At 41.6% G+C, this 11,579-nt stretch overlaps 1 protein-coding gene across 4 annotated transcripts in view; it reads left to right on the top strand.

Annotated features, from left to right (window-relative positions):
- The first annotated feature begins 820 nt into the window (after nt 1-820).
- The window catches only part of ZFX (zinc finger protein X-linked), a 56,876-nt gene continuing 46,117 nt past the window's right edge, over nt 821-11,579 (top strand). Inside the window, exon 1 of one of the 4 annotated variants that reach the window (XM_025857587.2) lies at nt 821-842. The gene's annotated coding sequence lies outside the window, so the exon portion shown is untranslated. Of the gene's footprint in view, nt 843-913; nt 1,402-1,665; nt 1,775-2,844; nt 2,880-11,579 lie in introns of those variants that run through there. The other 3 variants (XM_025857585.2, XM_025857586.2, XM_073901972.1) reach the window with 3 other exon arrangements.

The following is an 11,579-nucleotide window of genomic DNA, read 5'->3' as shown; positions in this document are numbered from 1 at the left end:
ACTTCACACCGATATGCTATTTGCTTTATAACCTTTGTGTTCTTTACTGTTTAAAAATCTCTTTAACATTTAGTGAATTAAAGAAATAAAACATGTCAGATTCTGGATTAATGTAAGGATTACAATGCTTAACGTTTAACTAGTAAGTTGTAAACATAGTTTGGGTCCCAAGTTCAGTATGGAAAGAGCATAAAAATTTAATGGAAACGCAAATACGCATTTTTGGAGTTGATAAATGCTTGTTTATCAAATACATATTTTTCTTTTTCTCCTGTCTTTTTAAACTTTAAAAGGCTTAAGTAGTTTGTAAAAAACATCCATACTCAATTCTGCTACCTCTCTATATTAAAGACTGTGAAAAACTCATTACTTATGAAACAATTACACAAGACTTAAATTTCATAGGCTCCCAAACTCTGAAATAGATATATAGAAAATATACATTAAAAATTTCTGTTTATTGCAATGTGCGAAACCAGTCTGAAAAGGTAACCCTTTTCCTCATCTTTGTATCCTCCAAACTAATAAAATCATTTAGGTCCTCTGACTGAATGCTTGTTAAAAAAAAAATTAAACAGTTTGGTAGTAGCTGTAAGATAACCCTTCTCCCCCTCCTCGTGCCCACACACCCATTTAGACTGGCAAGCCTATTTTCATTTTATTTCAAAGATTTTTTTTTTTTTTTTTTTTTTTTTTTAAGCCAAGGCAGGGGACGCCGGGGACTGCTAAATTTATCTTCTCCAGCCACAGGGATGAAGAAAACACATTTACTGCGGGCGGGGGTCTGAGGGCCTGCAAACAACTCGAGCAGGCGCCTCGGCCGAGACAGGCGCGGAGAGGCGGTAGGTCTCCGGGGAGGGCCCGGGGGGTGGCCGAGGCCCACGGGAGATGGTGGGGGCGGCCAGGCCGGGACGGGTGCGGGCCGCCCGCCTCTCCACGGGGTCGGCGGACCGCGGCCCCGCGCGGGCTTTACGGCCGAGGCGGCGGCAGCGGCGCGTGTGTAGCGGCGGCGGCGGCGGGCGGGAGCGCGGAGGAGGTGGAAAGAAGGGGGGGCGCTGTCACGGAGACTCCGGCCGCCGGAGACCCCGCCGCAGCGAGGCCACTGGGCTCCCCGGTCGCGGAGCGTGAGCGGCGCCGACCCGGGGCGCCAAGGGGACACACCGGGCGGAGGAGGGGGCCTATCTACCCTTCCGCATTTTCCTGGGTCTCTCTCCCGGGCGGTGACGTGACGTGCTGACGGCGGGCCCGTGCCGGGGAGCTGGGCCGCTTTTTGTCAGCTCCGAGCTCGGCCCCTCCTCCCTCCCTCCGCCCGCCCCACCAGCCGGAGCCCGGCCCAGTGCTCCAGAGAAAGGCCGGCCTGCAGCACCCGCCACCGTCGCCGACCGCCCGCACGCCCGTCCGGTGAGTTCCGGGCGCCGCCGCGGCCGTGGGGCCTAGCGCGCGCGCAGCGGCCTGGTCCCGGCCTGGTCGGCGGCCCGCGAGGCGCCCTTCCGCGCTAGGCCGGGCGGTGCGGCGCGTGGCGCCGAGCAGGCCCCGAGGAGGCCGCAGTTAGGCCCGGGGAGGAGCCCGGCTGCCCCGAGCGGCGGCGGAGGCGCGCTCCGTGAACGGGCGGGGGTTGGGGGAAGGTCGCCCGGTGGCCCGGGAGGCGGCGGAGGGGCGTCGGGTCGGCGCCGCGGCCTGCCCGGGGCACCGCGCGGGGGCGAGGCCTGGCAAGGAGGCGAAGGCTGCAGGCGTGAGGTGAAGGCCGCAGGCCGGCCGGGCCGATTTTCGCTATGTAAATATCGGCGAGGGGGGGAGGGACGGGGGACAAGATGGCGGCGGCTCGGCGCCTGCTGCAGGGGACGATTGAGGGGGTTGTCGGGAGGGGGAGCCGCCATCTTGAAGGCGGCGTCTGAGGAGAAAATTCCGCTACAGCCCGTGAGGGGGGGTCGGAGAGCGGGTGGCGGCGGCGGCGGCGGCGGCTCCGGTGACGGGCCCCCGAGGCCCGGCACGGCAGCGTGTGCGCGCGGAGGGGGCGTGCTCGCTCCCCAAAGCGGCCATTGCCCTTGCCGCCATGATGGGCGCTCAGGCTCTAGGCGCTTGGCGGCAGCGCCACCTTGCTGCCCTCCCTCTCGCAGCCCCGTGACTGGCTGCTGCTTCCGCTGCATTTTAACTGAGCTGCCGCAGGCGGCCATCTCGTCCCTCACCGTCCCTGGCCCCGCGCCTTTCTCCCGCTCCTGTAGCAACCCGGGGGCTGTCGGGACGGGTGGCAGCCCAGGCATCTGGGCTCACTACGGCAAATGGAACCCCACGACATTTTATTTTTACTCAGCGTCGTACGTGGCTATTATGGTGCTGCCCTAGATGCGGTTTTCCAACACTCACTGCTTTTTCTAGTACCTAAATAAAGAAATAAAAATAAATTCGATAGGAAAGAAGTTCTCATCACTCTTTTATCCAACAGGGGGCAAAGTGTAATTTGCACAGCACGAAAACGAATACATTTTTAAAGGAGTCTTTTCAATTCATTTATTTGAAAACTTTCTTGAAAAGGTCCATTTAAGCTATTAATGATCTGTTGGTATTAACTTATTTTTGAGGAGTAAGAAGGGCAGAAAGTTTTTTATTTTCTTAGTGCTGCAGTATTTATTCATCTGCTTGCCATGTTTTTTAGTTTATTTGATTTGAAAAATGCTTAGGTAGCATTCTGTCCCTTAAAGGACTTTTGATTGCATACTGCATAACTCCCCAGTAAACTTGGAACTCAGTGTTAGCGATGCACTGGGCTGGCTGATAAGAAAGATTAGAAAGGTTCTTGTAATGCATACGCTGGCTGCAAGAAGTTCGTTGCTCAGAGGCGGAGGAGACGTGGTGAATTGCACTCAAGTGCTGCGGGAAAGGTACAACCAATTACTGGGGTTTCAGAGGAAGGCAGAGTTTCTATTTGGAGCATGAGGAAAAGATTTCTGAAGTAGGTGACATTTTGAGGTTACTTAAGAATGGGTAGGACTTTGTTAAGCAGAGGTGGGGGCTGGGGAAAGGGCACTTCAAGGGTGAAGTTTATTCACAAAATAGTATTTGGAAAAAAACAAAACTAAAAGCAGCAAGTATTTGTAGTTTGGCAGGAGTCGATGGTGAAGGTGGGAGGGTGGTGGGAATCCTGGCTAGAAAAGGTGGAAGAACTTGCTTGCCAAGTGGAGGGGCTTATATGATCGGGCTGCCCCGGGAAGCCCTCACGTAGAAGGATGACGATACACCTGAGCTGGGCTTCATATTTACTTAGTTCCATTGGACTAGGAAAGGTTTCAGAGTTGAGAAATAACGAGAGTAGCAAGTGGATCAGTGTTTTCACTACCTGACTGATTATCAAAAATGTTCAGAAGTTAAGCCAGTTTTGCTGCTACTTCAGTGATCCGTTTGTACTAGAGAGCTGCTCTTTTCTGTCCTAACTTCACTCCAAATAACGTTTAGTTCTGAGTTATAATTTCTGTAGTAAACAAAGAGGGAGAGGTTTCTAACTTTTCATTTACCGTGGTTGAAAATTGCAGCACTAGTGCTCTGGATTCCTTATGAAAATGAGCAATGAACCTGAAAGTATTCTCATGGTGATTTTTTTTAAGAAGTCAGTTTGAAAAGTTAGATTAGAAGAAAGATTACTCAAAAGGCAGCAGCCTTCAGATGGCCTTTTGCAATCCCTGTTCTTCCCCCCGTGAGAGTAACTACCCTTTTGTTTGAGAGGGAACTAAGGCTGTTTGCTAAGCCAAACCTTCTCATGTTTTGATTAATATTTGACTGTCCTAGATGGACGTGTGGGGAATGTGTTTCCTTGAATTTTATGATCTAAATCTATAGGGTAGCATCAGTATTGACTAGAAAGTTGTTTCAGTTTTTCCATTTTCCTGGACCGCAAGAGGTCAGAGCACTGATGCTCTGGGAGAGGAAGGAAGGGAACTGAAGATTCTCATGTTTAACATAAGGAAGGGGCCATGGTTTAGGAAAGTTGGAGAAACGCTGCATTGTAGGAGGCTGACTACAAGTAGGTTGCTAAGCAAGTGGGCTGTGGTTGTTGAGGTGGTAAGGATAAACATAAACTTAGAAGAACCAGTTGCTTTCTATCTTGACAGCTGGGAAAGACATAGGAGAGCTGTAAAAAAGAACTGTCTAGCTGCACACGCAGTACAGCAGGAGTAGGTGGTTAAGATTGAGACTCAAGTTGTATAGTTAAGAAGACAGATCATGTGTAGTTTAGAAGGATTTCTATCGGAAACCATTAAGTATAAAATGTTTTTGCCTGAAAGGGTAGACCTTGATGATCTGGGAAACTGGTGTAACACCTTATTACCCAACCATTCTGGATAAGTGAGGTGTTAGTTCTTAATTTATGTGTATATTTCAGATAGGTTCAAGTTTCCTTTTTTAAAAAACATGCCCACAGAGCATTAAAAAATAATTTTTTTTCCACACTGCTCTTTGTAAATGCTTCCTCTCTAACCCCATCCGGACTCGTAATTATCATCAATGACCTTGCTTGTGTTGTGTTTGTGTACACTGGTGATTCCAGACTATTTTTCTACTCTCACACGCTTCCACCCGTCCTTGAAACCCCTCAGCCCCACGGAGATTACCTAATCTCTTACTTAAACCAGAAAGATAGACAACAATCTGATATAAGCATTCGAGTTTCCTTCCTTTCTACTGCATACTCTTCCTCTGTCTCTACCTAGGCTTTCCTCCTGTTCTTTTCGCTGCAGGAAGAATTGGTCTCCTTCAGGCCCACAACCCCTCTGCCCATCTGCTCCACCCGTCCGTCCGGGACGGGGCTCTTTCAGTGATTCTTCTGCTTGCATCATTGCCCTCTCTGTGCCTTTCCCTCTCCTTAGAAACATTCCTAGGTTTGCTTATCCTAGAAAAACCTCACTTGTCTTCTCATTCCCTTCACCAGTACTTTTATTTCTTTTCATTGCACTTATATTCCTGAATCCACTATTTCCGAAATTGGGAAACTTTCACAACATGTCATTGGGTGTATCAAATAAAGGTGTTCTTTGTTTCAGAAACTTTCTGTGCTTTCTCTGTCTTCTGTCATGGTATTTCCCTCAAGGTCAGTGCTCTGTCCTTTTTCTTGAATCTTCTCCCTTGGTTTTAATGTCCCTTTACCATGCCTACCCTCTTTTCTAATTTCTCATCTAGCATTTCCAGTTGCCTACTGACCATCTCTACCCAGGTGTGTTACTATCTCAACATTTGGCTGAAACCAAATTTATCTGGTATATTGTAGATGTCCAGTACTATTTATAGAGAGTCTTTTTTCTTACTTGTTTTTTAACCCAGAGTTCCTCAAACAAGTCTTGCTGTCTCACTTTCTTTTTCTTATTGGCACTATTGTTTTTCCAGGCTCATTCTTTGTCTCATATCAGTGTGGGCAACTTTAATTTGGCATTTAACCTATTAAATTTTAACAGTGTGCTTATATTTTTGTCATCTTTTCTGAACCTGAATGTAGAGGCAGGTTCTCCTTTATTATCCTTGAGCAGTACTTGGCATATGGTCATTATCTCTAAAAACAATGATCTCAGTTATTGGTTATAGAAAACTTTTTGTAGGTGATTAGTTTTCAGGTAGTAAGGCATCTAATCTGTGTGTCCTTTGACCAAGGAATATACATATTAAGGCATAATACATGAACTAGGTAACCCCTGCCCCCACTGCTTAACTTTTTGGGGTTAATATGGCCAATCTGTTCTTATTCCTGTCAAATTATTTTTCCAAACAACTTTTTAAATAAAAACCTAGGTTTCTTGGGGTGCCTGGGTGGCATAATCAGTTAAGTGCCCGACTCTTGGTTTTGGCTTAGGATCAGTCCTTGCATTGGGCTCCACACTCAGTGTGGAGTCTGCTTGAGATTCTCTCTCCCTCTCCCTCTGGCCCTCCTGCTAGGATGTGCTCTCTCTCTAAAATAAAAAATCTTTTTAAAAAGTATTTTTATTTATTTGAGAGAGAAGGGGAGCACGAGTAGGGGGAAGGGCAGAGGGAAAGGGAGAAGCAGAGGAGCCTGATGTGGGGCTGATCCCAGGACCCCCAGATCATGACCTGAGCCGAAGGCAGATGCTCAACCTACTGAGCCATCCAGGTGCCCCTAAATAAATAAATCTTAAAAAAAAAAATCCAGGTATCTCATAACTATATTTTATTCAGAGGAGGCACAAGAGCTTTTCATAAAGCTCTTGCACAACTTTTGTTAGATTTTTTTGCTAGATACTATGCAGTTTTTGTTGTGAATAGGATTTTGTTGCTAGTTATTTTTAGGAAAATTCAGTGAGAAGTATAGGATTTTTTAAAATATATTTAAGATTTTTAAATTGTGAAATATTTCAGAACTCCTGAAAAGCAAGCATCACCCAGATTTTTAACAGAACTTAATCGTTTATTATATATTTGCTTCATAACTTTTTTTGTTTAAAGAAAATCTCACAGATCCATTTAAAGAGTGCCCCTCCCATCCCATTCCTGTCTTTTCTTTGCAAGAAGAAACAATTGTCCTGATATGTAGGTACCAAAACCATTATCAGGTATTGGTTTTTGTGTTTTTAACTTTACATAAATGGTATCATACTGTGTATGTCGGTTCATGTTTTGTTTTTTTTTCCACTTAACATTGTGTTTTTGAGGTTTATCCATTTTGTGTGTGGGTCTAGTTCAGGAGTTCTCAGAGTGTGCTCTAGGAATTCCCAGGGATCCATAAGATTCTTCTGGCTGCATTCTTGTGTGCACTGCATGAGTGCTGTACAGAGGCTGCGTGATACATGATGTCATAATAGGTTGAACACAGAAGCACTTATGGGAATCCAGCTGTTCTCTATTAAGCCTGTCTTTAAAGAGATTTGCAGAAATGTAAAATAATACTATTCTTTTCACTTATTTTTTTGTTTTGAAAAATAATTATTTTAAAATAAGTTTATGTACAGTTGGCTTGTTTTTAACAAATTAATAAATATTTTTAAATGTCTCAGATTTGATTTCTAATATAAATATCTGTCAATAGAACCCACATAAAGAAAAATTCTTTGGGGTCCTCAATTTATAAGAATGTAAGGGGGTCCTGAGACCAAGAAGTTTGAAAACTACTGATCTAAGTCATTATACTTGTATTTCAATGTATAAATATACTGTGGTTTATTATCTGTTCTTATGGAGCAGCCATTATGTTGTTTGTAGTTTTGTGCAGTTTCAAACAATGCTGCTGTGAACATCCTTACACAGGGTTCTTCTCTCTTGAGATTATAGATGTAGAATTGCTACATTCAGGAGTGTGCATTTGTCAACTTTACTGGGAATTGTGGAATCATCAAATTGTGTTCCATTTGACACTCCCACCAGCTGCATATCAGCCTCTATTTATGGAGACTACTGCCAAAAGATTAGCCTTTGCAATTTTTTCCAATCTGTTGAGTATAAATTGTATCTCATTGCTGTTTTCACTTTGCATTTCTTAGATTACTATTGAGGTTGAGCTTTTTTCCTCACGTATTTATTGAGCATTTGAATTTTCTGTGATTTGCTTATTTTATCTTTGGGTCCATTTTTCTGTTGGGTTGTTTCCTTTTTCTCATTGATTGATGGATATTCTTTTTATATTCTGAATACTAATGATTTGTAATTATAAATACTGAAAATACCATTTCCTGTCTGTGGCTTATCTTTTAGCTTGTTTGTGTAGGACTTCTTAATGTGAAGGTAGTCATTTTTCTCAATTTTTTTTTTCCATTGATGGCTTATGTTGTTTTGTATCTGCAAGAAGTTCTTCCCTTACCCCAAGGTCATACTGATACCGTACTTTTTCATATTTAGGTCATTAATTCATCTGGAATTTTTTTTCTATTGTGTGATGTAGGGATCTAACTTTATTTTTTTAATATGGATTCATTGAGTAATTCTGCCTTTCTCCCCACTGATTTATAATGAAACTCCTGAGGTTTATTATATTCTCATATATACACATCTGTTTCTAGTTTCTCTCTTCTGCTTTCATTAGTCTGTTTAACTCTCTATATCTGTATCACTCTGATTTAATAATGATAGCTTTATAACTAAAATTTTTTTTTTTTTTGCTTTATGTTGTTTTTCTTCAAAACTTTTAAAGCTATTTTTATTTTTGGGTCAGTTTGTCAATGTCTATGAAAAACTTGGATTTTTATTGTATTTGTGTCAAATTTATAGAATAAATATATAGACACATGTAGAGTGTATACATACTAAGTAGTGGAGCTGGGATTTGAATCTGAGCATGCTCTGGTGCTTTTCATAAAGCTCTTGCACAACTTTTGTTAGATTTTTTTGCTAGATACTATGCAGTTTTTGTTGTGAATAGGATTTTGTTGCTAGTTATTATTTTTATTTAGTTATTGCTAATGTATAGGGAATACTACGGCCTTAGGTGTATTCATCATGTAACCTTGCTGATTTTTGCTCTTGCTGTATTTCATAGATTCTGAGATGCACTTTTCTCCCCTATATTTTAGAATTTATAAAATCAAAATAGGTTTTCGATAGGTCACCTTATAATCACTGTCATTCAGGCAGCAGTCATGATACAGTTCTCATTGCATACACATGCAAACACTTGGTCAACACTCTTCATTTTGTCCTCACTTAAATGAGCATGTGCATTGTTGTGTTGTTATTTCATGCCAAACACTACAGCTGAAGGCAGAAATTGTGAAGTGGATATCTGACTGGAAAGAAAATCCTATAGATAATAATGGAGCATTTTAAGAAATGCTGTGTCACCAACACTCCTGTTGGCAGAAGACAATATTGTAAGAAAGATTGGATAGCTTTGAGTAGAAAAGCAATCCATGGTAGGACCCTGAATGTGAAGTTTTAGGAAAATCATACCAATTTCTTTTTGCTTTTATTTTTCCTTCTATATATGTGCAAGATATGATAAAATATAAGTCTAAAAGAATGGACTCAATCTAAAATGAAAATTTTAGATAAAGTGTGGCATCAGTTTTTAATTGGCAGTGTTTTTTCTTAGTTGTATGGAAAACAAGGGTGCATCTTATAGTTGGTAGTATCTTTAGATTGAATGAAACGTGCAAGTGATAGTTTATAATTCTTTTGCATTTTCTAAGTAGCTGAGTGTGAATAATGAAGGTTTTATTTCTTCTTTTCCATTAGATTTTGCCTCCTGTTTTCTTTTTTATTATTTTTTTTTGGATCTGCATTGACTAATGCATTTAGCACAGTGTTGAATGGAAGCGTTGGTATCAGGCATCCTTCTCTAGACACTTTAATGGAGTGCTTCTAATATTTTAACATTAAATATCATGCTGTAGTGGGGTTTTTTTTGAGGGGATAGATGTTATTAGTTTATTTTCTGCTTATCATTTTAGAGTTTTCGTCTTGAACAGTTTTTTTTTTTTTTTAGTGCTTTTGCTGCATCTGTTGGTGCAATGAATTGCACTGATAGTTTTTTTTTTTAACTTTTTTTTAAGATTTTATTTATTTGAGAGAGAGAATGAGAGAGAGAGAGCATGAGAGAGGGGAGGGTCAGAGGGAGAAGCAGACTCCCCGCTGAGCAGGGAGCCTGATGCGGGACTTGACCCTGGGACTCCAGGATCATGACCTGACCCCCCGGCACGCGTTTAACCAACTGGCGCATCCTTGTCTTAGTTTGTTATTAATGTAAGCTCCATGCCCAGTGTGGAGCCCAACCTGGGGCTTGGATTCATGACCCTGAGATCAAGACCTGAGCTGAGATCAAGAGTCAGACCCTTGGGCGCCTGGGTGGCTCAGTTGGTTAAGCGACTGCCCTCAGCTCAGGTCATGATCCTGGAGTCCCTGGATCAAGTCCTGCGTCTGGCTCCCTGCTCGGCAGGGAGTCTGCTTCGCCCTCTGACCCTCCCCCCTCTCATGTGCGCGCGTGCGCGCTCTCTCTCATTCTCTCTCTCTCTCTCTCAAATAAATAAAGAAAGAAAATCTTAAAAAAAAAAAAAAAAAGTCAGACCCGTAACCAACTAAGCTACCCAGGCATCCCTAGGTTTTCTATTTTAGACTGTCTTTGGATGTCCTGGATATTTGCATCGCTTTGTTATTACCAAATACTTTTCCTTTTTGGTGTAGTCTTTGTTTTGTTTCGATAACAAGCTTATGCTAACTTCATAGGATGAGTTATATTTTAAACAAGTTGTATTTAATAGAGATGCTCTGTTTCCTCAAAGTCAGGTAGAATTCATCTGTGAAACTGGTATTTTTTTCTGATTTGGTTTTTGATACAGTAATAGTTTCATGATGATAAGTCTTTTTGGCTTTTCTTGTTTTTTTTTATTTGTACAAAAGGAACAATATTTTAGAAATATATAAATTTTCAAATATACTGGTATAAAGTATAGGCTTTGATAATGACTTCAAAATATTAATTTCATTAATTTTTTTTTCTGACCAGTACTACCAGTAACTTGCCTATATTATTAAGGCTTTCCAAATAGTTCTTTTATTGATCCTTTCTGTTCCTAGTGATATTAATATTTCTTTCCTTCTACTTTATTTGCATTTATTCTGATATTTAAAAAATTTAAGTTGAAGGTTTAGCTCATTAATATTTAACCTCTGCTCTTAATATGCCTTTAAAACTATAATTTTTCTCTGAACTATAACTAGATGCTATGATTTTGACATGAATTCATTTTTATTATTTAGTTCTTTTTTTTTTTTTTATTTGAGGGTGAGAGAGAGAAAGCACAAGCAGGGGGAGCTGCAGGCAGAGGGAGAAGCAGGCTCCCCGCTAAGCGGGGAGCCCAATGCAGGGCTCGATCCCAGGACTCGGAGATAATGACCTGAGCCGAAGGCAGATGCTTAACTGACTGAGCCACCCAGGCACCCCTATTTAGTTCTAAATATATTGTGATTTTCATAATTTTCCTATTGCCCATTGAATTACTTAGAACTTTGTTTTTAAATCTGTGGGATTTTTTTTTCTGTTGTTTCTGTGACATTTATTTCTAATACTCTTGCATTACAGTTGGTTAGCATTGATATGCAAAAATTAATTATATTTCTCTATACTAATAATAAACAATTTGAAAGTCAAATTTAAAAGCCAGTACCTATTACTCAACCATAAAAAAAGAATGACATCTTGCCATTTGCAACAACATGGATGGAGCTAGAGAGTATTAAGCTAAGCGAAATAAGTCAGAGACAAATACCATATGATTTCACTCATATGTATAATTTAAGAAAAAAAACAAAGGAGCAGAGGAGGAAAAAGAGGCAAACCAAGAAACAGAGTCTTAACTATAGAGAATAAACTGATGGGTTACCAGAGTGGAGGTGGATGAGGGGATGGACTAAACAGGTGATGGGGATCAAGGCGTGCACTTGTGATGAGCACCGGGTATCGTATGGAAGTGTTGAATCACTGTATTGTGTACCTGAAACTAATATTGCACTTTGTGTTGACCAGAAATTAAATAAAAACATAAAAGCTTTACTAAGAAGTGGTGGGGAGAGATACAACATCCCTGGTTCAGAAGTATCAGTATTACAAACAGGTCAGTTGTGATATGTAAAGATTTGATGCAATGCCAAACAAAACC

The sequence above is a fragment of the Callorhinus ursinus genome, unplaced genomic scaffold, assembly GCF_003265705.2.
Source record: "Callorhinus ursinus isolate GAN/ISIS: 27379988/994484 unplaced genomic scaffold, GSC_fseal_2.0 scaffold16, whole genome shotgun sequence".
Classification (NCBI taxonomy): domain Eukaryota; kingdom Metazoa; phylum Chordata; class Mammalia; order Carnivora; family Otariidae; genus Callorhinus; species Callorhinus ursinus.
This window is presented reverse-complemented; position numbering and strand designations above follow the sequence as displayed.